General features: G+C 42.2%; 1 protein-coding gene across 1 annotated transcript in view; it reads right to left on the bottom strand.

Moving 5' to 3' along the window:
- Positions 1–27,340, bottom strand: part of LOC134102859 (acetyl-CoA acetyltransferase, mitochondrial) — a 410,737-nt gene that overhangs the window by 287,873 nt on the left and 95,524 nt on the right. The gene's annotated exons all lie outside the window — the stretch shown is intronic.

Genomic DNA, 27,340 nt, shown 5'->3' on the forward strand with positions numbered 1-27,340 from the left:
AATAGAAAAATACAACTAAACACTTTGAAATTAACCACTAAACAAATAGAAAAATACAACTAAACACTTTGAAATTAACAACTAAACACTTTGAAATTAACCACTAAACAAATAGAAAAATACAACTACACACTTTGAAATTAACCACTAAACACTTCTCTGGGTCTCTGCCTATATTACGATTTTTACTTAGTCTCTGGCGCACATGCTCCTTATTGCCCGATTTTTGGCCCAGGATCTTCTGGGTTTCTGCTCACTTTACGATTTTTACTTAGTCTCTGGAGCTCAGGCTCCTTATTGTCCGACTTTTTGCCCAGAGTCTTCTGGGTTTCTGCTTATTCTCCGATTTTTACTTAGTCTCTGGAGCACCTGCTCCCTATTGTCCGATTTTCAACGCTTTAAGCGAACACTCGCCCGTCACATTTCCCGATCATTATCCGAATTTTTAAAAATTAAACCACTAAACACTTAGAAAATAACCACTAAACACTTAGAAAATATCCACTAAACACTTTGAAATTAACCACTAAACACTCTGAAATAAACCACTAAAGAAATAGAAAAATACAACTAAACACTTTGAATTAAACCACTAAACACTTTGAAATAAACAACTAAACACTCTGAAATAAACCACTAAAGAAATAGAAAAATACAACTAAACACTTTGAAATTAACCACTAAAGAAATAGGAAAATGCTACTAAACACTTTGAATTAAACAACTAAAACAAATAGCCAAATGCAACTAAACACTTAGTCTCCGGAACTCATGCTCCTTATTTTCCGATTTTCTGCCCTCTTTCTCTGGGTCTCTGCTCACTTTACGAATTTTACTTAGTCTCCGGAACTCATGCTCCGTATTGTCCAATTTTCTGCCCTCTTTCTCTGGGTTTCTGCCTATTTTACGATTTTTACTTGGTCTCCGGAACTCATGCTCCTTATTCTCCGATTTATTTCCCAGGATCTTCTGGGTTTCTGCCTATATTACGATTTTTACTTGGTCTCCGGAACTCATGCTCCGTATTGTCCGATTTTCTGCCCTCTTTCTCTGGGTCTCTGCTCACTTTACGATTTTGACCTAGTCTCCACGGATCATTGTCTGCATTTTACTTTTGTTCACCCTTTCCAACGCTTTAAGCGGACACTCGCCCGACACCTTTCCCTATTATCCGAATTTCCCACCTGCTTTCAGCCACTCATTGTTCGACTCAACACCCTCATATTCACTTGCCTGCATCCCTTATTGTCCGAATTTTACTTTGAATTAAATAATTAAAACACTTTGAAAAAACAACTAAACACTTTGAAATTAACCACTAAAGAAATAGGAAAATGCAACTAAACACTTTGAAATTAACCACTAAACACTCTGAAATAAACCACTAAAGAAATAGAAATATACAACTAAACACTTTGATTTAAACCACTAACACTCTGAAATAAACCACTAAAGAAATAGAAATATACAACCAAACACTTTGATTTAAACCACTAACACTCTGAAATAAACCACTAAAGAAATAGAAATATACAACTAAACACTCTGAAATAAACCACTAAAGAAATAGAAATATACAACTAAACACTTTGATTTAAACCACTAACACTCTGAAATAAACCACTAAAGAAATAGGAAAATGCAACTAAACACTTTGAAATTAACCACTAAACAAATAGAAATAAACCACTAAACACTCTGAAATAAACCACTAAAGAAATAGAAAAATACAACTAAACACTCTGAAATAAACCACTAAAGAAATAGAAATATACAACTAAACACTTTGATTTAAACCACTAACACTCTGAAATAAACCACTAAAGAAATAGAAATATACAACCAAACACTTTGAAATTAACCACTAAACACTCTGAAATAGACCACTAAAGAAATAGGAAAATGCTACTAAACACTTTGAAATTAACCACTAACACTCTGAAATAAACCACTAAAGAAATAGAACCATACAACTAAACACTTTGAAATTAACCACTAACACTCGTGTGGGATCCGGCCTATCTACACCGCATCTCGTGAAGCTCCCCGCCTGAGCCATGCCCAGTGAAGGACCACCCAAGTCGGACTCTCACCTTGCCCCCCTCCAAACCCACGGCCCAGCTCCTACCACCAACGCCCCAATAAGGCCCCCCTAAAACGGACTCTTCACCACACGCTCCGCATGGACACCCACACTACCAGGCTCTCCATCCGGCCCCGGGCCCCCACACTTAAGCACCCCCCCTCGGACTAAGCCCCCTAGACCCGCCCTCCAAGAGCTCCGCGCCCCAGGTGATATTTAATACTTTGAAAATATACACGTCCAGGAGCCCTGCACCACCAGCCTCTCCGGCCGGTCCCGGGCCCCCACACTTAAGCACCCTTCCTCGGACTAAGCCCCCTACACCCGCCCTCCAACAGCTACGTGCCCCAGGTAATAGTTAATACTTTGAAAATATATACATCCAGGAGAGGGGGACCTGCCTCCGCCCCTGGCCCTGGCCCGCGCCAGAGGCACCCTAGGCGGGCTGGTCCCCCCCTCTCGCTGACTTTCGTTCTGTGTTTAACTCCATCCAGGAGAGGGGGACCTGCCTCGGCCCCTGGCCCTCGCCAGAGGCACCCAAGGCGGGCTGGTCCCCCCCTCCTCTCGCTGACTTTCGTTCTGTGTTTAACTCCATCCAGGAGAGGGGGACCTGCCTCCGCCCCTGGCCCGCGCCAGAGGCACCCTAGGCCCGCCTGGCCCCCCGCTCTCGCGCCCCAGGTAATCCAAGAATAATCCAAGTAAAGGGGGTCGGTGGGGCCCGCGCCCGGCGCCGACAAAAGCTTGGATCGAGGGCTGACTTTCAGTAGATCGCAGCGAGGGAGCTGCTCTGCTACGTACGAAACCCTGACCCAGAATCAGGTCGTCTGCAAGTGATTTAGCACCAGGTTCTCCACAAACATGCGGTGCGAGGTAGGAGAGGGGCGACCATCATCCGGCCGCGCCCCAGCCCTGTCTCGAACGGCTCTACTCACCGGCCGAAGCCGGCTATAACACTGGGGTTCGAGAAGCTGTGTTGTCCGGACGCGCGCCAGCCAGACGCTCGGGAACGGCGGAGGCCCCCGCGCGGGGGTCCGCTCACTGGCGTGCCGACGCGCTCCGTGGGAGGACCGCTGGGACAGACGGGGCGTCTTGGTCTCGCTACCAATGGGGCGACCGGGGGGCGGCGGGGGGCAGTCCGGAGACTGACACCCTCGCACGGCCCACCCGGCCATAGAGGCGAACACGCAGCCTGGGAACCGTCCGCCCAGACACCGACCGAGGTCGGCTGGCGGGGGCCCCAGGTAGGCGGGTCTCGATTGCAAATCGGTCAGAAAACCACGGGGGCGGAGCTCGGGAAGCGTCCCCCCGAAGCCGGGCTCCGCTGTCGGCTAGCCTCCGCTTACAAATCAGCTGTGGGTGAAAATCAGAAAACTGTGTAAAATCAGCCTTCTGCCACCCCCAAAAAGCTAGAAATTAGGCCCAATGAGGTTCGGGTGGGGGGGGCAGTGGACCGTGTGAAGCCCGGCCTCCTCCTCTGGAGGCCTCTGTTCTCGAAAACTGGGTTTCTGAAAACGGGCGCAGGGTGGCCCTTAGGGTTAGGGTTAGGGCACCCAAAATCGGAACAATAAGCAAAGACCCAGAGACCCTCTGGGCTTCTGGCCTTATATTACGATTCTGACTTAGTTTCTGACGGAGCAAAAAATGTAGCCCAGAAAATTGCCCCCATTGTCCCGATTTTTCGCCCTATTCTCCGATTTTGACTTAGTCTCTGGAGCACCTGCTCCTTATTCTCCGATTTTCGGCCCAGGATCTTCTGGGTTTCTGCTCACTTTACGATTTTTACTTAGTCTCTGGAGCAAATGCTCCTTATTCTCCGATTTTCGGCCCAGGATCTTCTGGGTTTCTGCTCACTTTACGATTTTTACCTAGTCTCCGGAGCAAATGCTCCTTATTCTCCGATTTTTTGCCCAGGACCTTCTGGGTTTCTGCTCACTTTACGATTTTTACTTAGTCTCTGGAGCACATGCTCCTTATTGCCCGATTTTTGGCCCAGGATCCTCTGGGTCTCTGCTTATTCTCCGATTTTTACTTGGTCTCCACGGATCATTGTCTGCATTTTACTCTTTTTCTCCATTTTCAACGCTTTAAGCGAACACTCGCCCGACACATTTCCCGATCATTATCCGAATTTTTAAAAATTAGACCACTATCACACTTTGAATAAAACAACTAAACACTTTGAAATTAACCACTAAACAAATAGAAAAATACAACTAAACACTTTGAAATTAACCACTAAAGAAATAGGAAAATACAACTAAACACTTTGAATTAAACCACTAAACACTTTGAAATAAACAACTAAACACTTTGAATTAAACCAATAAAAACTTTGAAATAAACCACTAAAGAAATAGGAAAATGCTACTAAACACTTAGTCTCCGGAACTCATGCTCCTTATTGTCCGATTTTCTGCCCGGGACCTTCTGGGTCTCTGCTTATTCTCCGAATTTTACTTGGTCTCCACGGATCATTGTCTGCATTTTACTCTTTTTCTCCATTTTCAACGCTTTAAGCGAACACTCGCCCGACACATTTCCCGATCATTATCCGAATTTTTAAAAATTAGACCACTATCACACTTTGAATAAAACAACTAAACACTTTGAAATTAACCACTAAACAAATAGAAAAATACAACTAAACACTTTGAAATTAACCACTAAAGAAATAGGAAAATACAACTAAACACTTTGAATTAAACCACTAAACACTTTGAAATAAACAACTAAACACTTTGAATTAAACCAATAAAAACTTTGAAATAAACCACTAAAGAAATAGGAAAATGCTACTAAACACTTAGTCTCCGGAACTCATGCTCCTTATTGTCCGATTTTCTGCCCGGGACCTTCTGGGTCTCTGCTTATTCTCCGAATTTTACTTGGTCTCCACGGATCATTGTCTGCATTTTACTCTTTTTCTCCATTTTCAACGCTTTAAGCGAACACTCGCCCGACACATTTCCCGATCATTATCCGAATTTTTAAAAATTAGACCACTATCACACTTTGAATAAAACAACTAAACACTTTGAAATTAACCACTAAACAAATAGAAAAATACAACTAAACACTTTGAAATTAACCACTAAAGAAATAGGAAAATACAACTAAACACTTTGAATTAAACAACTAAACACTTTGAATTAAACAACTAAACACTTTGAATTAAACAACTAAACACTTTGAAATTAACCACTAAACAAATAGAAAAATACAACTAAACACTTTGAAATTAACCACTAAAGAAATAGGAAAATACAACTAAACACTTTGAATTAAACAACTAAAACACTTTGAATTAAACAACTAAACACTTTGAAATAAACCACTAAAGAAATAGGAAAATGCTAATAAACACTTTGATTTAAACCACTAAACACTTTGAATTAAACAACTAAACACTTTGAATTAAACCACTAAACACTTTGAAATAAACAACTAAACACTTTGAATTAAACAACTAAACACTTTGAATTAAACAACTAAACACTTTGAAATTAACCACTAAACAAATAGAAAAATACAACTAAACACTTTGAAATTAACCACTAAAGAAATAGGAAAATACAACTAAACACTTTGAATTAAACAACTAAAACACTTTGAATTAAACAACTAAACACTTTGAAATAAACCACTAAAGAAATAGGAAAATGCTAATAAACACTTTGATTTAAACCACTAAACACTTTGAATTAAACAACTAAACACTTTGAATTAAACCACTAAACACTTTGAAATAAACAACTAAACACTTTGAATTAAACCAATAAAAACTTTGAAATAAACCACTAAAGAAATAGGAAAATGCTAATAAACACTTAGTCTCTGGAGCCCATGCTCCTTATTGTCCGATTTTTACTTGGTCTCCACGGATCTCTTTTTCTCCATTTTCAACGCTTTAAGCGAACACTCGCCCGACACATTTCCCGATCATTATCCGAATTTTTAAATTAAACCGCTATCACACTTTGAATAAAACAACTAAACACTTTGAATTAAACAACTAAACACTTTGAATTAAACAACTAAAACACTTTGAATTAAACAACTAAAGAAATAGGAAAATGCTAATAAACACTCTGAAATTAGCCACTAACACACTTTGAAATTAACCACTAAACACTTAGAAAAATACAACTGAACACTTTGAAATTAACCACTAAACAAATAGAAAAATACAACTAAACACTTTGAAATTAACAACTAAACACTTTGAAATTAACCACTAAACAAATAGAAAAATACAACTACACACTTTGAAATTAACCACTAAACACTTCTCTGGGTCTCTGCCTATATTACGATTTTTACTTAGTCTCTGGCGCACATGCTCCTTATTGCCCGATTTTTGGCCCAGGATCTTCTGGGTTTCTGCTCACTTTACGATTTTTACTTAGTCTCTGGAGCTCAGGCTCCTTATTGTCCGACTTTTTGCCCAGAGTCTTCTGGGTTTCTGCTTATTCTCCGATTTTTACTTAGTCTCTGGAGCACCTGCTCCCTATTGTCCGATTTTCAACGCTTTAAGCGAACACTCGCCCGTCACATTTCCCGATCATTATCCGAATTTTTAAAAATTAAACCACTAAACACTTAGAAAATAACCACTAAACACTTAGAAAATATCCACTAAACACTTTGAAATTAACCACTAAACACTCTGAAATAAACCACTAAAGAAATAGAAAAATACAACTAAACACTTTGAATTAAACCACTAAACACTTTGAAATAAACAACTAAACACTCTGAAATAAACCACTAAAGAAATAGAAAAATACAACTAAACACTTTGAAATTAACCACTAAAGAAATAGGAAAATGCTACTAAACACTTTGAATTAAACAACTAAAACAAATAGCCAAATGCAACTAAACACTTAGTCTCCGGAACTCATGCTCCTTATTTTCCGATTTTCTGCCCTCTTTCTCTGGGTCTCTGCTCACTTTACGAATTTTACTTAGTCTCCGGAACTCATGCTCCGTATTGTCCAATTTTCTGCCCTCTTTCTCTGGGTTTCTGCCTATTTTACGATTTTTACTTGGTCTCCGGAACTCATGCTCCTTATTCTCCGATTTATTTCCCAGGATCTTCTGGGTTTCTGCCTATATTACGATTTTTACTTGGTCTCCGGAACTCATGCTCCGTATTGTCCGATTTTCTGCCCTCTTTCTCTGGGTCTCTGCTCACTTTACGATTTTGACCTAGTCTCCACGGATCATTGTCTGCATTTTACTTTTGTTCACCCTTTCCAACGCTTTAAGCGGACACTCGCCCGACACCTTTCCCTATTATCCGAATTTCCCACCTGCTTTCAGCCACTCATTGTTCGACTCAACACCCTCATATTCACTTGCCTGCATCCCTTATTGTCCGAATTTTACTTTGAATTAAATAATTAAAACACTTTGAAAAAACAACTAAACACTTTGAAATTAACCACTAAAGAAATAGGAAAATGCAACTAAACACTTTGAAATTAACCACTAAACACTCTGAAATAAACCACTAAAGAAATAGAAATATACAACTAAACACTTTGATTTAAACCACTAACACTCTGAAATAAACCACTAAAGAAATAGAAATATACAACCAAACACTTTGATTTAAACCACTAACACTCTGAAATAAACCACTAAAGAAATAGAAATATACAACTAAACACTCTGAAATAAACCACTAAAGAAATAGAAATATACAACTAAACACTTTGATTTAAACCACTAACACTCTGAAATAAACCACTAAAGAAATAGGAAAATGCAACTAAACACTTTGAAATTAACCACTAAACAAATAGAAATAAACCACTAAACACTCTGAAATAAACCACTAAAGAAATAGAAAAATACAACTAAACACTCTGAAATAAACCACTAAAGAAATAGAAATATACAACTAAACACTTTGATTTAAACCACTAACACTCTGAAATAAACCACTAAAGAAATAGAAATATACAACCAAACACTTTGAAATTAACCACTAAACACTCTGAAATAGACCACTAAAGAAATAGGAAAATGCTACTAAACACTTTGAAATTAACCACTAACACTCTGAAATAAACCACTAAAGAAATAGAACCATACAACTAAACACTTTGAAATTAACCACTAACACTCGTGTGGGATCCGGCCTATCTACACCGCATCTCGTGAAGCTCCCCGCCTGAGCCATGCCCAGTGAAGGACCACCCAAGTCGGACTCTCACCTTGCCCCCCTCCAAACCCACGGCCCAGCTCCTACCACCAACGCCCCAATAAGGCCCCCCTAAAACGGACTCTTCACCACACGCTCCGCATGGACACCCACACTACCAGGCTCTCCATCCGGCCCCGGGCCCCCACACTTAAGCACCCCCCCTCGGACTAAGCCCCCTAGACCCGCCCTCCAAGAGCTCCGCGCCCCAGGTGATATTTAATACTTTGAAAATATACACGTCCAGGAGCCCTGCACCACCAGCCTCTCCGGCCGGTCCCGGGCCCCCACACTTAAGCACCCTTCCTCGGACTAAGCCCCCTACACCCGCCCTCCAACAGCTACGTGCCCCAGGTAATAGTTAATACTTTGAAAATATATACATCCAGGAGAGGGGGACCTGCCTCCGCCCCTGGCCCTGGCCCGCGCCAGAGGCACCCTAGGCGGGCTGGTCCCCCCCTCTCGCTGACTTTCGTTCTGTGTTTAACTCCATCCAGGAGAGGGGGACCTGCCTCGGCCCCTGGCCCTCGCCAGAGGCACCCAAGGCGGGCTGGTCCCCCCCTCCTCTCGCTGACTTTCGTTCTGTGTTTAACTCCATCCAGGAGAGGGGGACCTGCCTCCGCCCCTGGCCCGCGCCAGAGGCACCCTAGGCCCGCCTGGCCCCCCGCTCTCGCGCCCCAGGTAATCCAAGAATAATCCAAGTAAAGGGGGTCGGTGGGGCCCGCGCCCGGCGCCGACAAAAGCTTGGATCGAGGGCTGACTTTCAGTAGATCGCAGCGAGGGAGCTGCTCTGCTACGTACGAAACCCTGACCCAGAATCAGGTCGTCTGCAAGTGATTTAGCACCAGGTTCTCCACAAACATGCGGTGCGAGGTAGGAGAGGGGCGACCATCATCCGGCCGCGCCCCAGCCCTGTCTCGAACGGCTCTACTCACCGGCCGAAGCCGGCTATAACACTGGGGTTCGAGAAGCTGTGTTGTCCGGACGCGCGCCAGCCAGACGCTCGGGAACGGCGGAGGCCCCCGCGCGGGGGTCCGCTCACTGGCGTGCCGACGCGCTCCGTGGGAGGACCGCTGGGACAGACGGGGCGTCTTGGTCTCGCTACCAATGGGGCGACCGGGGGGCGGCGGGGGGCAGTCCGGAGACTGACACCCTCGCACGGCCCACCCGGCCATAGAGGCGAACACGCAGCCTGGGAACCGTCCGCCCAGACACCGACCGAGGTCGGCTGGCGGGGGCCCCAGGTAGGCGGGTCTCGATTGCAAATCGGTCAGAAAACCACGGGGGCGGAGCTCGGGAAGCGTCCCCCCGAAGCCGGGCTCCGCTGTCGGCTAGCCTCCGCTTACAAATCAGCTGTGGGTGAAAATCAGAAAACTGTGTAAAATCAGCCTTCTGCCACCCCCAAAAAGCTAGAAATTAGGCCCAATGAGGTTCGGGTGGGGGGGGCAGTGGACCGTGTGAAGCCCGGCCTCCTCCTCTGGAGGCCTCTGTTCTCGAAAACTGGGTTTCTGAAAACGGGCGCAGGGTGGCCCTTAGGGTTAGGGTTAGGGCACCCAAAATCGGAACAATAAGCAAAGACCCAGAGACCCTCTGGGCTTCTGGCCTTATATTACGATTCTGACTTAGTTTCTGACGGAGCAAAAAATGTAGCCCAGAAAATTGCCCCCATTGTCCCGATTTTTCGCCCTATTCTCCGATTTTGACTTAGTCTCTGGAGCACCTGCTCCTTATTCTCCGATTTTCGGCCCAGGATCTTCTGGGTTTCTGCTCACTTTACGATTTTTACTTAGTCTCTGGAGCAAATGCTCCTTATTCTCCGATTTTCGGCCCAGGATCTTCTGGGTTTCTGCTCACTTTACGATTTTTACCTAGTCTCCGGAGCAAATGCTCCTTATTCTCCGATTTTTTGCCCAGGACCTTCTGGGTTTCTGCTCACTTTACGATTTTTACTTAGTCTCTGGAGCACATGCTCCTTATTGCCCGATTTTTGGCCCAGGATCCTCTGGGTCTCTGCTTATTCTCCGATTTTTACTTGGTCTCCACGGATCATTGTCTGCATTTTACTCTTTTTCTCCATTTTCAACGCTTTAAGCGAACACTCGCCCGACACATTTCCCGATCATTATCCGAATTTTTAAAAATTAGACCACTATCACACTTTGAATAAAACAACTAAACACTTTGAAATTAACCACTAAACAAATAGAAAAATACAACTAAACACTTTGAAATTAACCACTAAAGAAATAGGAAAATACAACTAAACACTTTGAATTAAACCACTAAACACTTTGAAATAAACAACTAAACACTTTGAATTAAACCAATAAAAACTTTGAAATAAACCACTAAAGAAATAGGAAAATGCTACTAAACACTTAGTCTCCGGAACTCATGCTCCTTATTGTCCGATTTTCTGCCCGGGACCTTCTGGGTCTCTGCTTATTCTCCGAATTTTACTTGGTCTCCACGGATCATTGTCTGCATTTTACTCTTTTTCTCCATTTTCAACGCTTTAAGCGAACACTCGCCCGACACATTTCCCGATCATTATCCGAATTTTTAAAAATTAGACCACTATCACACTTTGAATAAAACAACTAAACACTTTGAAATTAACCACTAAACAAATAGAAAAATACAACTAAACACTTTGAAATTAACCACTAAAGAAATAGGAAAATACAACTAAACACTTTGAATTAAACCACTAAACACTTTGAAATAAACAACTAAACACTTTGAATTAAACCAATAAAAACTTTGAAATAAACCACTAAAGAAATAGGAAAATGCTACTAAACACTTAGTCTCCGGAACTCATGCTCCTTATTGTCCGATTTTCTGCCCGGGACCTTCTGGGTCTCTGCTTATTCTCCGAATTTTACTTGGTCTCCACGGATCATTGTCTGCATTTTACTCTTTTTCTCCATTTTCAACGCTTTAAGCGAACACTCGCCCGACACATTTCCCGATCATTATCCGAATTTTTAAAAATTAGACCACTATCACACTTTGAATAAAACAACTAAACACTTTGAAATTAACCACTAAACAAATAGAAAAATACAACTAAACACTTTGAAATTAACCACTAAAGAAATAGGAAAATACAACTAAACACTTTGAATTAAACAACTAAACACTTTGAATTAAACAACTAAACACTTTGAAATTAACCACTAAACAAATAGAAAAATACAACTAAACACTTTGAAATTAACCACTAAAGAAATAGGAAAATACAACTAAACACTTTGAATTAAACAACTAAAACACTTTGAATTAAACAACTAAACACTTTGAAATAAACCACTAAAGAAATAGGAAAATGCTAATAAACACTTTGATTTAAACCACTAAACACTTTGAATTAAACAACTAAACACTTTGAATTAAACCACTAAACACTTTGAAATAAACAACTAAACACTTTGAATTAAACCAATAAAAACTTTGAAATAAACCACTAAAGAAATAGGAAAATGCTAATAAACACTTAGTCTCTGGAGCCCATGCTCCTTATTGTCCGATTTTTACTTGGTCTCCACGGATCTCTTTTTCTCCATTTTCAACGCTTTAAGCGAACACTCGCCCGACACATTTCCCGATCATTATCCGAATTTTTAAATTAAACCGCTATCACACTTTGAATAAAACAACTAAACACTTTGAATTAAACAACTAAACACTTTGAATTAAACAACTAAAACACTTTGAATTAAACAACTAAAGAAATAGGAAAATGCTAATAAACACTCTGAAATTAGCCACTAACACACTTTGAAATTAACCACTAAACACTTAGAAAAATACAACTGAACACTTTGAAATTAACCACTAAACAAATAGAAAAATACAACTAAACACTTTGAAATTAACCACTAAACAAATAGAAAAATACAACTAAACACTTTGAAATTAACAACTAAACACTTTGAAATTAACCACTAAACAAATAGAAAAATACAACTACACACTTTGAAATTAACCACTAAACACTTCTCTGGGTCTCTGCCTATATTACGATTTTTACTTAGTCTCTGGCGCACATGCTCCTTATTGCCCGATTTTTGGCCCAGGATCTTCTGGGTTTCTGCTCACTTTACGATTTTTACTTAGTCTCTGGAGCTCAGGCTCCTTATTGTCCGACTTTTTGCCCAGAGTCTTCTGGGTTTCTGCTTATTCTCCGATTTTTACTTAGTCTCTGGAGCACCTGCTCCCTATTGTCCGATTTTCAACGCTTTAAGCGAACACTCGCCCGTCACATTTCCCGATCATTATCCGAATTTTTAAAAATTAAACCACTAAACACTTAGAAAATAACCACTAAACACTTAGAAAATATCCACTAAACACTTTGAAATTAACCACTAAACACTCTGAAATAAACCACTAAAGAAATAGAAAAATACAACTAAACACTTTGAATTAAACCACTAAACACTTTGAAATAAACAACTAAACACTCTGAAATAAACCACTAAAGAAATAGAAAAATACAACTAAACACTTTGAAATTAACCACTAAAGAAATAGGAAAATGCTACTAAACACTTTGAATTAAACAACTAAAACAAATAGCCAAATGCAACTAAACACTTAGTCTCCGGAACTCATGCTCCTTATTTTCCGATTTTCTGCCCTCTTTCTCTGGGTCTCTGCTCACTTTACGAATTTTACTTAGTCTCCGGAACTCATGCTCCGTATTGTCCAATTTTCTGCCCTCTTTCTCTGGGTTTCTGCCTATTTTACGATTTTTACTTGGTCTCCGGAACTCATGCTCCTTATTCTCCGATTTATTTCCCAGGATCTTCTGGGTTTCTGCCTATATTACGATTTTTACTTGGTCTCCGGAACTCATGCTCCGTATTGTCCGATTTTCTGCCCTCTTTCTCTGGGTCTCTGCTCACTTTACGATTTTGACCTAGTCTCCACGGATCATTGTCTGCATTTTACTTTTGTTCACCCTTTCCAACGCTTTAAGCGGACACTCGCCCGACACCTTTCCCTATTATCCGAATTTCCCACCTGCTTTCAGCCACTCATTGTTCGACTCAACACCCTCATATTCACTTGCCTGCATCCCTTATTGTCCGAATTTTACTTTGAATTAAATAATTAAAACACTTTGAAAAAACAACTAAACACTTTGAAATTAACCACTAAAGAAATAGGAAAATGCAACTAAACACTTTGAAATTAACCACTAAACACTCTGAAATAAACCACTAAAGAAATAGAAATATACAACTAAACACTTTGATTTAAACCACTAACACTCTGAAATAAACCACTAAAGAAATAGAAATATACAACCAAACACTTTGATTTAAACCACTAACACTCTGAAATAAACCACTAAAGAAATAGAAATATACAACTAAACACTCTGAAATAAACCACTAAAGAAATAGAAATATACAACTAAACACTTTGATTTAAACCACTAACACTCTGAAATAAACCACTAAAGAAATAGGAAAATGCAACTAAACACTTTGAAATTAACCACTAAACAAATAGAAATAAACCACTAAACACTCTGAAATAAACCACTAAAGAAATAGAAAAATACAACTAAACACTCTGAAATAAACCACTAAAGAAATAGAAATATACAACTAAACACTTTGATTTAAACCACTAACACTCTGAAATAAACCACTAAAGAAATAGAAATATACAACCAAACACTTTGAAATTAACCACTAAACACTCTGAAATAGACCACTAAAGAAATAGGAAAATGCTACTAAACACTTTGAAATTAACCACTAACACTCTGAAATAAACCACTAAAGAAATAGAACCATACAACTAAACACTTTGAAATTAACCACTAACACTCGTGTGGGATCCGGCCTATCTACACCGCATCTCGTGAAGCTCCCCGCCTGAGCCATGCCCAGTGAAGGACCACCCAAGTCGGACTCTCACCTTGCCCCCCTCCAAACCCACGGCCCAGCTCCTACCACCAACGCCCCAATAAGGCCCCCCTAAAACGGACTCTTCACCACACGCTCCGCATGGACACCCACACTACCAGGCTCTCCATCCGGCCCCGGGCCCCCACACTTAAGCACCCCCCCTCGGACTAAGCCCCCTAGACCCGCCCTCCAAGAGCTCCGCGCCCCAGGTGATATTTAATACTTTGAAAATATACACGTCCAGGAGCCCTGCACCACCAGCCTCTCCGGCCGGTCCCGGGCCCCCACACTTAAGCACCCTTCCTCGGACTAAGCCCCCTACACCCGCCCTCCAACAGCTACGTGCCCCAGGTAATAGTTAATACTTTGAAAATATATACATCCAGGAGAGGGGGACCTGCCTCCGCCCCTGGCCCTGGCCCGCGCCAGAGGCACCCTAGGCGGGCTGGTCCCCCCCTCTCGCTGACTTTCGTTCTGTGTTTAACTCCATCCAGGAGAGGGGGACCTGCCTCGGCCCCTGGCCCTCGCCAGAGGCACCCAAGGCGGGCTGGTCCCCCCCTCCTCTCGCTGACTTTCGTTCTGTGTTTAACTCCATCCAGGAGAGGGGGACCTGCCTCCGCCCCTGGCCCGCGCCAGAGGCACCCTAGGCCCGCCTGGCCCCCCGCTCTCGCGCCCCAGGTAATCCAAGAATAATCCAAGTAAAGGGGGTCGGTGGGGCCCGCGCCCGGCGCCGACAAAAGCTTGGATCGAGGGCTGACTTTCAGTAGATCGCAGCGAGGGAGCTGCTCTGCTACGTACGAAACCCTGACCCAGAATCAGGTCGTCTGCAAGTGATTTAGCACCAGGTTCTCCACAAACATGCGGTGCGAGGTAGGAGAGGGGCGACCATCATCCGGCCGCGCCCCAGCCCTGTCTCGAACGGCTCTACTCACCGGCCGAAGCCGGCTATAACACTGGGGTTCGAGAAGCTGTGTTGTCCGGACGCGCGCCAGCCAGACGCTCGGGAACGGCGGAGGCCCCCGCGCGGGGGTCCGCTCACTGGCGTGCCGACGCGCTCCGTGGGAGGACCGCTGGGACAGACGGGGCGTCTTGGTCTCGCTACCAATGGGGCGACCGGGGGGCGGCGGGGGGCAGTCCGGAGACTGACACCCTCGCACGGCCCACCCGGCCATAGAGGCGAACACGCAGCCTGGGAACCGTCCGCCCAGACACCGACCGAGGTCGGCTGGCGGGGGCCCCAGGTAGGCGGGTCTCGATTGCAAATCGGTCAGAAAACCACGGGGGCGGAGCTCGGGAAGCGTCCCCCCGAAGCCGGGCTCCGCTGTCGGCTAGCCTCCGCTTACAAATCAGCTGTGGGTGAAAATCAGAAAACTGTGTAAAATCAGCCTTCTGCCACCCCCAAAAAGCTAGAAATTAGGCCCAATGAGGTTCGGGTGGGGGGGGCAGTGGACCGTGTGAAGCCCGGCCTCCTCCTCTGGAGGCCTCTGTTCTCGAAAACTGGGTTTCTGAAAACGGGCGCAGGGTGGCCCTTAGGGTTAGGGTTAGGGCACCCAAAATCGGAACAATAAGCAAAGACCCAGAGACCCTCTGGGCTTCTGGCCTTATATTACGATTCTGACTTAGTTTCTGACGGAGCAAAAAATGTAGCCCAGAAAATTGCCCCCATTGTCCCGATTTTTCGCCCTATTCTCCGATTTTGACTTAGTCTCTGGAGCACCTGCTCCTTATTCTCCGATTTTCGGCCCAGGATCTTCTGGGTTTCTGCTCACTTTACGATTTTTACTTAGTCTCTGGAGCAAATGCTCCTTATTCTCCGATTTTCGGCCCAGGATCTTCTGGGTTTCTGCTCACTTTACGATTTTTACCTAGTCTCCGGAGCAAATGCTCCTTATTCTCCGATTTTTTGCCCAGGACCTTCTGGGTTTCTGCTCACTTTACGATTTTTACTTAGTCTCTGGAGCACATGCTCCTTATTGCCCGATTTTTGGCCCAGGATCCTCTGGGTCTCTGCTTATTCTCCGATTTTTACTTGGTCTCCACGGATCATTGTCTGCATTTTACTCTTTTTCTCCATTTTCAACGCTTTAAGCGAACACTCGCCCGACACATTTCCCGATCATTATCCGAATTTTTAAAAATTAGACCACTATCACACTTTGAATAAAACAACTAAACACTTTGAAATTAACCACTAAACAAATAGAAAAATACAACTAAACACTTTGAAATTAACCACTAAAGAAATAGGAAAATACAACTAAACACTTTGAATTAAACCACTAAACACTTTGAAATAAACAACTAAACACTTTGAATTAAACCAATAAAAACTTTGAAATAAACCACTAAAGAAATAGGAAAATGCTACTAAACACTTAGTCTCCGGAACTCATGCTCCTTATTGTCCGATTTTCTGCCCGGGACCTTCTGGGTCTCTGCTTATTCTCCGAATTTTACTTGGTCTCCACGGATCATTGTCTGCATTTTACTCTTTTTCTCCATTTTCAACGCTTTAAGCGAACACTCGCCCGACACATTTCCCGATCATTATCCGAATTTTTAAAAATTAGACCACTATCACACTTTGAATAAAACAACTAAACACTTTGAAATTAACCACTAAACAAATAGAAAAATACAACTAAACACTTTGAAATTAACCACTAAAGAAATAGGAAAATACAACTAAACACTTTGAATTAAACCACTAAACACTTTGAAATAAACAACTAAACACTTTGAATTAAACCAATAAAAACTTTGAAATAAACCACTAAAGAAATAGGAAAATGCTACTAAACACTTAGTCTCCGGAACTCATGCTCCTTATTGTCCGATTTTCTGCCCGGGACCTTCTGGGTCTCTGCTTATTCTCCGAATTTTACTTGGTCTCCACGGATCATTGTCTGCATTTTACTCTTTTTCTCCATTTTCAACGCTTTAAGCGAACACTCGCCCGACACATTTCCCGATCATTATCCGAATTTTTAAAAATTAGACCACTATCACACTTTGAATAAAACAACTAAACACTTTGAAATTAACCACTAAACAAATAGAAAAATACAACTAAACACTTTGAAATTAACCACTAAAGAAATAGGAAAATACAACTAAACACTTTGAATTAAACAACTAAACACTTTGAATTAAACAACTAAACACTTTGAATTAAACAACTAAACACTTTGAAATTAACCACTAAACAAATAGAAAAATACAACTAAACACTTTGAAATTAACCACTAAAGAAATAGGAAAATACAACTAAACACTTTGAATTAAACAACTAAAACACTTTGAATTAAACAACTAAACACTTTGAAATAAACCACTAAAGAAATAGGAAAATGCTAATAAACACTTTGATTTAAACCACTAAACACTTTGAATTAAACAACTAAACACTTTGAATTAAACCACTAAACACTTTGAAATAAACAACTAAACACTTTGAATTAAACAACTAAACACTTTGAATTAAACAACTAAACACTTTGAAATTAACCACTAAACAAATAGAAAAATACAACTAAACACTTTGAAATTAACCACTAAAGAAATAGGAAAATACAACTAAACACTTTGAATTAAACAACTAAAACACTTTGAATTAAACAACTAAACACTTTGAAATAAACCACTAAAGAAATAGGAAAATGCTAATAAACACTTTGATTTAAACCACTAAACACTTTGAATTAAACAACTAAACACTTTGAATTAAACCACTAAACACTTTGAAATAAACAACTAAACACTTTGAATTAAACCAATAAAAACTTTGAAATAAACCACTAAAGAAATAGGAAAATGCTAATAAACACTTAGTCTCTGGAGCCCATGCTCCTTATTGTCCGATTTTTACTTGGTCTCCACGGATCTCTTTTTCTCCATTTTCAACGCTTTAAGCGAACACTCGCCCGACACATTTCCCGATCATTATCCGAATTTTTAAATTAAACCGCTATCACACTTTGAATAAAACAACTAAACACTTTGAATTAAACAACTAAACACTTTGAATTAAACAACTAAAACACTTTGAATTAAACAACTAAAGAAATAGGAAAATGCTAATAAACACTCTGAAATTAGCCACTAACACACTTTGAAATTAACCACTAAACACTTAGAAAAATACAACTGAACACTTTGAAATTAACCACTAAACAAATAGAAAAATACAACTAAACACTTTGAAATTAACAACTAAACACTTTGAAATTAACCACTAAACAAATAGAAAAATACAACTACACACTTTGAAATTAACCACTAAACACTTCTCTGGGTCTCTGCCTATATTACGATTTTTACTTAGTCTCTGGCGCACATGCTCCTTATTGCCCGATTTTTGGCCCAGGATCTTCTGGGTTTCTGCTCACTTTACGATTTTTACTTAGTCTCTGGAGCTCAGGCTCCTTATTGTCCGACTTTTTGCCCAGAGTCTTCTGGGTTTCTGCTTATTCTCCGATTTTTACTTAGTCTCTGGAGCACCTGCTCCCTATTGTCCGATTTTCAACGCTTTAAGCGAACACTCGCCCGTCACATTTCCCGATCATTATCCGAATTTTTAAAAATTAAACCACTAAACACTTAGAAAATAACCACTAAACACTTAGAAAATATCCACTAAACACTTTGAAATTAACCACTAAACACTCTGAAATAAACCACTAAAGAAATAGAAAAATACAACTAAACACTTTGAATTAAACCACTAAACACTTTGAAATAAACAACTAAACACTCTGAAATAAACCACTAAAGAAATAGAAAAATACAACTAAACACTTTGAAATTAACCACTAAAGAAATAGGAAAATGCTACTAAACACTTTGAATTAAACAACTAAAACAAATAGCCAAATGCAACTAAACACTTAGTCTCCGGAACTCATGCTCCTTATTTTCCGATTTTCTGCCCTCTTTCTCTGGGTCTCTGCTCACTTTACGAATTTTACTTAGTCTCCGGAACTCATGCTCCGTATTGTCCAATTTTCTGCCCTCTTTCTCTGGGTTTCTGCCTATTTTACGATTTTTACTTGGTCTCCGGAACTCATGCTCCTTATTCTCCGATTTATTTCCCAGGATCTTCTGGGTTTCTGCCTATATTACGATTTTTACTTGGTCTCCGGAACTCATGCTCCGTATTGTCCGATTTTCTGCCCTCTTTCTCTGGGTCTCTGCTCACTTTACGATTTTGACCTAGTCTCCACGGATCATTGTCTGCATTTTACTTTTGTTCACCCTTTCCAACGCTTTAAGCGGACACTCGCCCGACACCTTTCCCTATTATCCGAATTTCCCACCTGCTTTCAGCCACTCATTGTTCGACTCAACACCCTCATATTCACTTGCCTGCATCCCTTATTGTCCGAATTTTACTTTGAATTAAATAATTAAAACACTTTGAAAAAACAACTAAACACTTTGAAATTAACCACTAAAGAAATAGGAAAATGCAACTAAACACTTTGAAATTAACCACTAAACACTCTGAAATAAACCACTAAAGAAATAGAAATATACAACTAAACACTTTGATTTAAACCACTAACACTCTGAAATAAACCACTAAAGAAATAGAAATATACAACCAAACACTTTGATTTAAACCACTAACACTCTGAAATAAACCACTAAAGAAATAGAAATATACAACTAAACACTCTGAAATAAACCACTAAAGAAATAGAAATATACAACTAAACACTTTGATTTAAACCACTAACACTCTGAAATAAACCACTAAAGAAATAGGAAAATGCAACTAAACACTTTGAAATTAACCACTAAACAAATAGAAATAAACCACTAAACACTCTGAAATAAACCACTAAAGAAATAGAAAAATACAACTAAACACTCTGAAATAAACCACTAAAGAAATAGAAATATACAACTAAACACTTTGATTTAAACCACTAACACTCTGAAATAAACCACTAAAGAAATAGAAATATACAACCAAACACTTTGAAATTAACCACTAAACACTCTGAAATAGACCACTAAAGAAATAGGAAAATGCTACTAAACACTTTGAAATTAACCACTAACACTCTGAAATAAACCACTAAAGAAATAGAACCATACAACTAAACACTTTGAAATTAACCACTAACACTCGTGTGGGATCCGGCCTATCTACACCGCATCTCGTGAAGCTCCCCGCCTGAGCCATGCCCAGTGAAGGACCACCCAAGTCGGACTCTCACCTTGCCCCCCTCCAAACCCACGGCCCAGCTCCTACCACCAACGCCCCAATAAGGCCCCCCTAAAACGGACTCTTCACCACACGCTCCGCATGGACACCCACACTACCAGGCTCTCCATCCGGCCCCGGGCCCCCACACTTAAGCACCCCCCCTCGGACTAAGCCCCCTAGACCCGCCCTCCAAGAGCTCCGCGCCCCAGGTGATATTTAATACTTTGAAAATATACACGTCCAGGAGCCCTGCACCACCAGCCTCTCCGGCCGGTCCCGGGCCCCCACACTTAAGCACCCTTCCTCGGACTAAGCCCCCTACACCCGCCCTCCAACAGCTACGTGCCCCAGGTAATAGTTAATACTTTGAAAATATATACATCCAGGAGAGGGGGACCTGCCTCCGCCCCTGGCCCTGGCCCGCGCCAGAGGCACCCTAGGCGGGCTGGTCCCCCCCTCTCGCTGACTTTCGTTCTGTGTTTAACTCCATCCAGGAGAGGGGGACCTGCCTCGGCCCCTGGCCCTCGCCAGAGGCACCCAAGGCGGGCTGGTCCCCCCCTCCTCTCGCTGACTTTCGTTCTGTGTTTAACTCCATCCAGGAGAGGGGGACCTGCCTCCGCCCCTGGCCCGCGCCAGAGGCACCCTAGGCCCGCCTGGCCCCCCGCTCTCGCGCCCCAGGTAATCCAAGAATAATCCAAGTAAAGGGGGTCGGTGGGGCCCGCGCCCGGCGCCGACAAAAGCTTGGATCGAGGGCTGACTTTCAGTAGATCGCAGCGAGGGAGCTGCTCTGCTACGTACGAAACCCTGACCCAGAATCAGGTCGTCTGCAAGTGATTTAGCACCAGGTTCTCCACAAACATGCGGTGCGAGGTAGGAGAGGGGCGACCATCATCCGGCCGCGCCCCAGCCCTGTCTCGAACGGCTCTACTCACCGGCCGAAGCCGGCTATAACACTGGGGTTCGAGAAGCTGTGTTGTCCGGACGCGCGCCAGCCAGACGCTCGGGAACGGCGGAGGCCCCCGCGCGGGGGTCCGCTCACTGGCGTGCCGACGCGCTCCGTGGGAGGACCGCTGGGACAGACGGGGCGTCTTGGTCTCGCTACCAATGGGGCGACCGGGGGGCGGCGGGGGGCAGTCCGGAGACTGACACCCTCGCACGGCCCACCCGGCCATAGAGGCGAACACGCAGCCTGGGAACCGTCCGCCCAGACACCGACCGAGGTCGGCTGGCGGGGGCCCCAGGTAGGCGGGTCTCGATTGCAAATCGGTCAGAAAACCACGGGGGCGGAGCTCGGGAAGCGTCCCCCCGAAGCCGGGCTCCGCTGTCGGCTAGCCTCCGCTTACAAATCAGCTGTGGGTGAAAATCAGAAAACTGTGTAAAATCAGCCTTCTGCCACCCCCAAAAAGCTAGAAATTAGGCCCAATGAGGTTCGGGTGGGGGGGGCAGTGGACCGTGTGAAGCCCGGCCTCCTCCTCTGGAGGCCTCTGTTCTCGAAAACTGGGTTTCTGAAAACGGGCGCAGGGTGGCCCTTAGGGTTAGGGTTAGGGCACCCAAAATCGGAACAATAAGCAAAGACCCAGAGACCCTCTGGGCTTCTGGCCTTATATTACGATTCTGACTTAGTTTCTGACGGAGCAAAAAATGTAGCCCAGAAAATTGCCCCCATTGTCCCGATTTTTCGCCCTATTCTCCGATTTTGACTTAGTCTCTGGAGCACCTGCTCCTTATTCTCCGATTTTCGGCCCAGGATCTTCTGGGTTTCTGCTCACTTTACGATTTTTACTTAGTCTCTGGAGCAAATGCTCCTTATTCTCCGATTTTCGGCCCAGGATCTTCTGGGTTTCTGCTCACTTTACGATTTTTACCTAGTCTCCGGAGCAAATGCTCCTTATTCTCCGATTTTTTGCCCAGGACCTTCTGGGTTTCTGCTCACTTTACGATTTTTACTTAGTCTCTGGAGCACATGCTCCTTATTGCCCGATTTTTGGCCCAGGATCCTCTGGGTCTCTGCTTATTCTCCGATTTTTACTTGGTCTCCACGGATCATTGTCTGCATTTTACTCTTTTTCTCCATTTTCAACGCTTTAAGCGAACACTCGCCCGACACATTTCCCGATCATTATCCGAATTTTTAAAAATTAGACCACTATCACACTTTGAATAAAACAACTAAACACTTTGAAATTAACCACTAAACAAATAGAAAAATACAACTAAACACTTTGAAATTAACCACTAAAGAAATAGGAAAATACAACTAAACACTTTGAATTAAACCACTAAACACTTTGAAATAAACAACTAAACACTTTGAATTAAACCAATAAAAACTTTGAAATAAACCACTAAAGAAATAGGAAAATGCTACTAAACACTTAGTCTCCGGAACTCATGCTCCTTATTGTCCGATTTTCTGCCCGGGACCTTCTGGGTCTCTGCTTATTCTCCGAATTTTACTTGGTCTCCACGGATCATTGTCTGCATTTTACTCTTTTTCTCCATTTTCAACGCTTTAAGCGAACACTCGCCCGACACATTTCCCGATCATTATCCGAATTTTTAAAAATTAGACCACTATCACACTTTGAATAAAACAACTAAACACTTTGAAATTAACCACTAAACAAATAGAAAAATACAACTAAACACTTTGAAATTAACCACTAAAGAAATAGGAAAATACAACTAAACACTTTGAATTAAACCACTAAACACTTTGAAATAAACAACTAAACACTTTGAATTAAACCAATAAAAACTTTGAAATAAACCACTAAAGAAATAGGAAAATGCTACTAAACACTTAGTCTCCGGAACTCATGCTCCTTATTGTCCGATTTTCTGCCCGGGACCTTCTGGGTCTCTGCTTATTCTCCGAATTTTACTTGGTCTCCACGGATCATTGTCTGCATTTTACTCTTTTTCTCCATTTTCAACGCTTTAAGCGAACACTCGCCCGACACATTTCCCGATCATTATCCGAATTTTTAAAAATTAGACCACTATCACACTTTGAATAAAACAACTAAACACTTTGAAATTAACCACTAAACAAATAGAAAAATACAACTAAACACTTTGAAATTAACCACTAAAGAAATAGGAAAATACAACTAAACACTTTGAATTAAACAACTAAACACTTTGAATTAAACAACTAAACACTTTGAATTAAACAACTAAACACTTTGAAATTAACCACTAAACAAATAGAAAAATACAACTAAACACTTTGAAATTAACCACTAAAGAAATAGGAAAATACAACTAAACACTTTGAATTAAACAACTAAAACACTTTGAATTAAACAACTAAACACTTTGAAATAAACCACTAAAGAAATAGGAAAATGCTAATAAACACTTTGATTTAAACCACTAAACACTTTGAATTAAACAACTAAACACTTTGAATTAAACCACTAAACACTTTGAAATAAACAACTAAACACTTTGAATTAAACAACTAAACACTTTGAATTAAACAACTAAACACTTTGAAATTAACCACTAAACAAATAGAAAAATACAACTAAACACTTTGAAATTAACCACTAAAGAAATAGGAAAATACAACTAAACACTTTGAATTAAACAACTAAAACACTTTGAATTAAACAACTAAACACTTTGAAATAAACCACTAAAGAAATAGGAAAATGCTAATAAACACTTTGATTTAAACCACTAAACACTTTGAATTAAACAACTAAACACTTTGAATTAAACCACTAAACACTTTGAAATAAACAACTAAACACTTTGAATTAAACCAATAAAAACTTTGAAATAAACCACTAAAGAAATAGGAAAATGCTAATAAACACTTAGTCTCTGGAGCCCATGCTCCTTATTGTCCGATTTTTACTTGGTCTCCACGGATCTCTTTTTCTCCATTTTCAACGCTTTAAGCGAACACTCGCCCGACACATTTCCCGATCATTATCCGAATTTTTAAATTAAACCGCTATCACACTTTGAATAAAACAACTAAACACTTTGAATTAAACAACTAAACACTTTGAATTAAACAACTAAAACACTTTGAATTAAACAACTAAAGAAATAGGAAAATGCTAATAAACACTCTGAAATTAGCCACTAACACACTTTGAAATTAACCACTAAACACTTAGAAAAATACAACTGAACACTTTGAAATTAACCACTAAACAAATAGAAAAATACAACTAAACACTTTGAAATTAACAACTAAACACTTTGAAATTAACCACTAAACAAATAGAAAAATACAACTACACACTTTGAAATTAACCACTAAACACTTCTCTGGGTCTCTGCCTATATTACGATTTTTACTTAGTCTCTGGCGCACATGCTCCTTATTGCCCGATTTTTGGCCCAGGATCTTCTGGGTTTCTGCTCACTTTACGATTTTTACTTAGTCTCTGGAGCTCAGGCTCCTTATTGTCCGACTTTTTGCCCAGAGTCTTCTGGGTTTCTGCTTATTCTCCGATTTTTACTTAGTCTCTGGAGCACCTGCTCCCTATTGTCCGATTTTCAACGCTTTAAGCGAACACTCGCCCGTCACATTTCCCGATCATTATCCGAATTTTTAAAAATTAAACCACTAAACACTTAGAAAATATCCACTAAACACTTTGAAATTAACCACTAAACACTCTGAAATAAACCACTAAAGAAATAGAAAAATACAACTAAACACTTTGAATTAAACCACTAACACACTTTGAAATTAACCACTAAACACTCTGAAATAAACCACTAAAGAAATAGAAAAATACAACTAAACACTTTGAAATTAACCACTAAAGAAATAGGAAAATGCTACTAAACACTTTGAATTAAACAACTAAAACAAATAGCCAAATGCAACTAAACACTTAGTCTCCGGAACTCATGCTCCGTATTGTCCAATTTTCTGCCCTCTTTCTCTGGGTTTCTGCCTATATTACGAATTTTACTTGGTCTCCGGAACTCATGCTCCTTATTGTCCGATTTTCTGCCCTCTTTCTCTGGGTCTCTGCTCACTTTACGAATTTTACTTAGTCTCCGGAACTCATGCTCCGTATTCTCCGATTTATTTCCCAGGATCTTCTGGGTTTCTGCCTATATTACGATTTTTACTTGGTCTCCGGAACTCATGCTCCGTATTGTCCGATTTTCTGCCCTCTTTCTCTGGGTCTCTGCTCACTTTACGATTTTTACCTAGTCTCCACGGATCATTGTCTGCATTTTACTTTTGTTCACCCTTTCCAACGCTTTAAGCGGACACTCGCCCGACACCTTTCCCTATTATCCGAATTTCCCACCTGCTTTCAGCCACTCATTGTTCGACTCAACACCCTCATATTCACTTGCCTGCATCCCTTATTGTCCGAATTTTACTTTGAATTAAATAATTAAAACACTTTGAAAAAACAACTAAACACTTTGAAATTAACCACTAAAGAAATAGGAAAATGCAACTAAACACTTTGAAATTAACCACTAAACAAATAGAAATAAACCACTAAACACTCTGAAATAAACCACTAAAGAAATAGAAAAATACAACTAAACACTCTGAAATAAACCACTAAAGAAATAGAAATATACAACTAAACACTTTGATTTAAACCACTAACACTCTGAAATAAACCACTAAAGAAATAGAAATATACAACTAAACACTTTGATTTAAACCACTAACACTCTGAAATAAACCACTAAAGAAATAGAACCATACAACTAAACACTTTGAAATTAACCACTAACACTCGTGTGGGATCCGGCCTATCTACACCGCATCTCGTGAAGCTCCCCGCCTGAGCCATGCCCAGTGAAGGACCACCCAAGTCGGACTCTCACCTTGCCCCCCTCCAAACCCACGGCCCAGCTCCTACCACCAACGCCCCAATAAGGCCCCCCTAAAACGGACTCTTCACCACACGCTCCGCATGGACACCCACACTACCAGCCTCTCCGGCCGGTCCCGGGCCCCCACACTTAAGCACCCCCCCTCGGACTAAGCCCCCTAGACCCGCCCTCCAACAGCTCCGCGCCCCAGGTGATATTCAATACTTTGAAAATATAAACGTCCAGGAGCCCTGCACCACCAGCCTCTCCGGCCGGTCCCGGGCCCCCACACTTAAGCACCCCCCCTCGGACTAAGCCCCCTAGACCCGCCCTCCAACAGCTCCGCGCCCCAGGTGATATTCAATACTTTGAAAATATAAACGTCCAGGAGAGGGGGACCTGCCTCCGCCCCTGGCCCGCGCCAGAGGCACCCTAGGCGGGCTGGTCCCCCCCTCTCGCTGACTTTCGTTCTGTGTTTAACTCCATCCAGGAGAGGGGGACCTGCCTCGGCCCCTGGCCCTCGCCAGAGGCACCCAAGGCGGGCTGGTCCCCCCCTCCTCTCGCTGACTTTCGTTCTGTGTTTAACTCCATCCAGGAGAGGGGGACCTGCCTCGGCCCCTGGCCCGCGCCAGAGGCACCCAAGGCGGGCTGGTCCCCCCCTCCTCTCGCTGACTTTCGTTCTGTGTTTAACTCCATCCAGGAGAGGGGGACCTGCCTCGGCCCCTGGCCCGCGCCAGAGGCACCCAAGGCGGGCTGGTCCCCCCCTCTCGCTGACTTTCGTTCTGTGTTTAACTCCATCCAGGAGAGGGGGACCTGCCTCGGCCCCTGGCCCTCGCCAGAGGCACCCAAGGCGGGCTGGTCCCCCCCTCCTCTCGCTGACTTTCGTTCTGTGTTTAACTCCATCCAGGAGAGGGGGACCTGCCTCGGCCCCTGGCCCTCGCCAGAGGCACCCAAGGCGGGCTGGTCCCCCCCTCCTCTCGCTGACTTTCGTTCTGTGTTTAACTCCATCCAGGAGAGGGGGACCTGCCTCCGCCCCTGGCCCGCGCCAGAGGCACCCTAGGCCCGCCTGGCCCCCCGCTCTC

The sequence above is a fragment of the Pungitius pungitius genome, chromosome 16 (assembly GCF_949316345.1).
Source record: "Pungitius pungitius chromosome 16, fPunPun2.1, whole genome shotgun sequence".
In the NCBI taxonomy this organism is placed as follows: Eukaryota; Metazoa; Chordata; class Actinopteri; order Perciformes; family Gasterosteidae; genus Pungitius; species Pungitius pungitius.